Genomic DNA, 5066 nt, shown 5'->3' on the forward strand with positions numbered 1-5066 from the left:
TGGATCACTAGCTATGTGATAACAACGAAAGCAATACAAATAATAAAAACAATACTGGTGATTTATTGTGCTATTGTTATATGGCAGACATTTTACTTATATTTTCATATTTTGTTCTTGCAAAAAGACTTAGGATATAAGGAAATTATCATGTCTAGTGTCTACGTAGGAAACCTGAGTCAGAGAGATTAGTGTGCCAAGATTACCTGGTGAGTAATGGGCAGAAGGCTAACTCTGGAGCCTTTGTTTTTAACCACTATGTTATACTTCTGCTGGGGCTCAGAAAGTGATACTTCAAAGTATGGCACTTTGGCATGCTGAGCACTTTAAAATTAAAGGATTGAAAATAAAAATCTCCTGGAGGGGTGCATCATTCCTGGAGGTACTGCAATACCAATCAATGTGTGGAGTGGATGGAGCAAGCTCCTATTCTATCTCCCTGATCCAAAAATCCATTTAATATATTGCCCTTGGATAGAGGACATATCAAATATTAAACTGATAAGAACAGCTACTACACTTGATCTTAGCCAAAAGGTCGAGAAGCAATAAATTAAAGGATGTCAGAAGGCCTCAGAAGCAACCTCAGAACCAAGGTCTCTTAGATTTCCTGCCTTGCTGTCTCTTACTGTTCATTCTGTCTTGAAGCAAGTCAGAATTCCTCTTCCCCAGGGTGGGTCATAGAAACTAGAACTTCTCCTTTCCAAAGCCAGCCATAAAAACTAGAATAATTACTGTAACCTTTCTTTACCATTCTGGCTAGGAGCTGGCCATAAAGAAATTCTCTGGCTTATCCTTGTGCAATATTAGGTCAGAAGACTGTCATTCCAGAGGGGTCCTGCCTCATCCATACCTAGGAGGAAGAAATGCTACAACACAGAGGGCAAGAAGAATCTGCATAGGCCTTGTTGGGTTTCCCTATGCAGTCTATTAGCATTGGGTCATACTCTTTTAGTTCAATCATATTTCTACATGGCTATCTATGTTTCATCCAATCTAAGCATAAAAATGGACAGCTGGCCAGGTGCGGTGGCTCACACCTGTAATTCGAGCACTTTGGGAGGCCAAGGTGGGCGGATCACCTGAGGTCAAGAGTTTGAGACCAACCTGGCCAACATGGGGAAACCCTGTCTCTACTAAAAATACAAAAATTAGCTGGGCGTGGTGGTGGGCCCCTGTAATCCCAGCTACTCAGGAGGCTGAGGCAGGAGAATTCTTGAACCTGGGAGATGGAGGTTGCGATGGGCTGAGGTTGTGCCACTGCACTCCAGCCTGGGCAACAAGAGCAAAACTCCGTCTTGAAAAAAACAAAACCAAAAACAAACCAGACAACTTTCCCTGTATCTTTGGGTGTTCATTCTAAAGGCTCCTGTGTCACATAAAACTTTGATGAAATAAATTTGTTATGCATATCTCCTGTTAACCTGTCTTTGTTATAGCAGTGTCAGTCGTGACCCTTATGATGGGGGAGGAAAAATATCACATCTTTCTGTCCCTACACTTCTCTCCCAGAACTCAATTGCCTAGTCTTTCTTTTTACAAAACGAGGACTCGTGATTGTTCTGACACCCTCCTTCTGTTTGAGAGGATCAAATGAGATTGTGAAGGGGAAAATGTCTTGAAGACTATAAAGTAGCAGAAAAATATAAGCAATTATTAAGATGGACATGCTGGAAGAAAGAGAGCCAGAGAGAAGGCTCCCTGGAGTGAGAATTAGACTTTGACCTTCAACAAAAGGGCTGCCCTGCGTGTGCTGACAGCCCAAGCTGGGAACCTGGGTCCTTCTTCCACAGCTGTCAGAATGGCAGGGACAGGGGACCGGCGCCAGGCCTGGGCATCCAGGCGTGAGTGGCAAGGCACTCTTCACTAGAGTCTCCGGGCAGATTCACTCAGAGCTTGACCTTTTGAATGTAAAACACTTGTCAGATTGCCAAGTGCCAGCCAGTCAGGGAATGGATTCAGCCAGGATAATAGTATTTCTGTGGCTTTCTCAGGGATGCTTGCTCTGTGACTGTGGCCTACAGGGTCTCTTTTGGAGAGAAATGACTTCTACCAAACTCAGGGTATACCTGCAAACAGGAAACCCTCCACTATCTGGTTGGTGTTCCTCTCTCCCTCCCTCTATGTATGTGTGTGTGTGTGTGTGTGTATTTTATTTTTATTTTTTTTTAAAGAGACAGGGTCTTGCTCTGTCACTCAGGCTGCAGGACAGTGGCATGACCCTAGCTCACTGCGGCCTTGAGCTCATGGGCTCAAGCAATCCTCCTGCCTCAGCCTCCCAAAGTGTTGGGGTGACAGGCATGCACCACTGCACTCGTCTCTCAATTTTTAAAAACCTTGTCTCCATTTTATAAATGTCATGCTTTCTGTAATTTGTATTAAAAGACATAGTTATATGTTTTTCATTGACTAACTATAAAATTTTGTGGTTTATCTGAATAAGTATTCACAAATGATATTCCTTACCTTCCCCTCCCCTACCCCAATTCTAGAAAAATCTCTCTGGGTAGGACCAGGGGACAAGGAATGCTTATTCTCTTAGGAGTCATTAATACAAATACTATGCTTATAGAAGTGTCTTAGTTGATGCATTTGGACAAGAGAGTTCTGTGAAAAATAAAATAGGGGACTGTTCTAAGAACTGGTTTGTTTTTGTTTTTTTTGATTTTTAGTAGAGACAAGGTCTCACTATGTTGCCCAGACTGGTCTTGAACTCCTGAGCTCAAGCAGTCTGCCTGCCTCCATCTCCCAAAGTGTTGGCATTACAGGCGTGAGCCACCGCCTCTGGCCTATAAACTTGTTATTGATGGAAAGTTTTCCTTTAGGAGCCAAGCCACAGAGGCTAGCATAAGTTAGTGATTTTCAGTTATACATGTACAGCCACTGATTATTGCCTAGACTATGAATTCATATCATGGTTGCTTAAAGGTTTACAATTCAATTGTAAAATGGCTATAAATGCCTCCCATCTTGGATTACACTCCCTTTTGCCTCCTGACTTTGCTCTTCCTTCTATCAAGTGCTTTGGAAGGCTGAGGTGGGAGGATCAAGAGATGAAGGTGGCCCACAACTGTAATCCCAGCACTGTGGGAGGCTGAGGCAGGCGAACCACTTGAGGCCAGGAGTTCCAGACCAGCTTGGCCAATGTGGTGAAACTCCACTAAAAATAGAGAAATTAAACGGATGTAGTGATGCATGCCTATAGTACCAGCTACTCGGGAGGCCGAGGTATGAGAATCGTTTGAACCTGGGAGGCGGAGGTTGCAGTGAGCTGAGATTGCACCACTGCACTCCAGCCTGGGAAACAGAGCAAGGCTCTGTTTCCAAAAACAAAACAAACAAACAAACAAAAAACAAACAAACGATGAAGTTTAGTTTATCTACTTCTTGAATCTTGAAACTGGGCTTGGACATATGACCTGCTTTGGTCAAAGGAACATTAATGGGAGTGAAGCCACCCTAAACTTTCCAGTCCTAGTCAAGCTTCCAACTGACAGCATAGATTTGCTAAGCTGACCCAGACCAGAAAAACTGCTCAGCAGGCCCATAGAATCAAGAGACTTTGGCTGGGCATGGTGTCTCACGCCTGTAATCCCAGTGCTTTGGGAGGCTCAGGTGGGAGGATCACTGTAGGTCAGGAGTTCCAGACCAGGCTGGCCAACATGGTGAAATCCCGTCTCTACTAAAAATACAAAAATTAGCCAGGTATGGTGGTGCATGCTTATAATCCCAGCTACTTGGGAGGCTGAGGCAGGAGAATCTCTTGAGCCTGGGAGGCAGAGGTTGCAGTGAGTTGAGATCCTGCCACTGCACTCTAGCCTGGATGACAAGAGCGAAACTCCATCAAAAAAAAAAAAAGAGAGAGAGAGAGAGAGGGACATAATAGACATAATATGTTTGTTGCTTTAAGCCACTGGGTTTTGCAGTATTTTATTATATAACAAAGCAAATTGATTTAAATTCTAATTTAAAAAATTTTCAACTCAAATTCTTAGTCTACTAGAAGGGTTGGGAAGCTAAGGCCATTGGACTGGCTCTCTGTTTTTGTAAATAAAGTTTCATTGAAATGTGGTTGATCTGTTATGCATTTTCTTTCACTACTTTTGAACAATGATTGAGTAGTTGCAAGAGAGGTTGTATGGACCTCAAATACAAAAATATTTGCTATCTGTCCCTTTAAGAAAAAGTGTGGTTATCCCTACAGAGAATTGTTTGTGCTTTTGTAATTGTTGTATAGGAGTTCTTTTTTTTTTTTGAGACGGAGTCTGAGTTCAAGCGATCCTCCCACCCTGGCCTCCCAAATTGCTAGGATTACAGTTGTGAGCCACTGTGCCCAGCCAAAACTTTCCTTATATTTTTTACTTAAAAGTCTTGTTTTGACATTTATGTCTTTATTACATCTGAAGTTGATTTTTGGATATAGTGTGAGGCAGGAATCTAATTTCTTCTTTTCCAAATGGATTACATTTTTAAAAGGTGCTTCATTTCTTGAAGTTATTCCTTTCCCAGTGATGTGACATGCCACCTCTGTTGTGCATCAACATTATGAAATGTGCGGGTTTGTTTTGAAGCTCTCCATTCCATTTCATTCCCTTCCATTCCACTCCATTCATCCCTTTTGTCAATTTATCCGACCTTGCACCAATATGATTATATTTCTATAGGTTTATAATAATTATAAAGTATTACTATAGGTAATTACTATAGGCTTATAATACTGAATTGCTAATTACAATAGGTTTATAATAGTTAATAAAGTCATAATTAGTGTAGGTTTAGTATAATTCCTGATAGCTTGTGTGGCAAGTCCTCTGCCCTGCTTTTCTTTGGAGGATCCTAGTTATTCTTTGTCCTTTCCTCTTCCATGTATATTTTGGAATCATTTTATCAACTTCCATGTAAAACCCTGTTGAAGTATTGTGTTGAATCTGTAGATGAATTTGGAGAGAATGCATATCTCTACAATTTAGTCTTTCTACCCATGGACATAGTATATTTCTCCTTCTATTTAGATTTTAATATCCTAATAAAGTTTTATACTTTCCTCTGTAGTTCTGACATATCTT

General features: G+C 41.5%; 1 non-coding gene across 1 annotated transcript; it reads right to left on the reverse strand.

Annotated features, from left to right (window-relative positions):
- Positions 1-360: 360 nt before the first annotated feature.
- LOC116275187 lies at positions 361-550 on the reverse strand. The gene has a single exon (XR_004184140.1). It is a non-coding gene; the product is annotated as a U2 spliceosomal RNA (small nuclear RNA).
- Between the last annotated feature and the right edge of the window lie 4516 nt (positions 551-5066).

Source organism: Papio anubis, chromosome 5 (assembly GCF_008728515.1).
Source record: "Papio anubis isolate 15944 chromosome 5, Panubis1.0, whole genome shotgun sequence".
NCBI classification, from domain to species: Eukaryota; Metazoa; Chordata; class Mammalia; order Primates; family Cercopithecidae; genus Papio; species Papio anubis.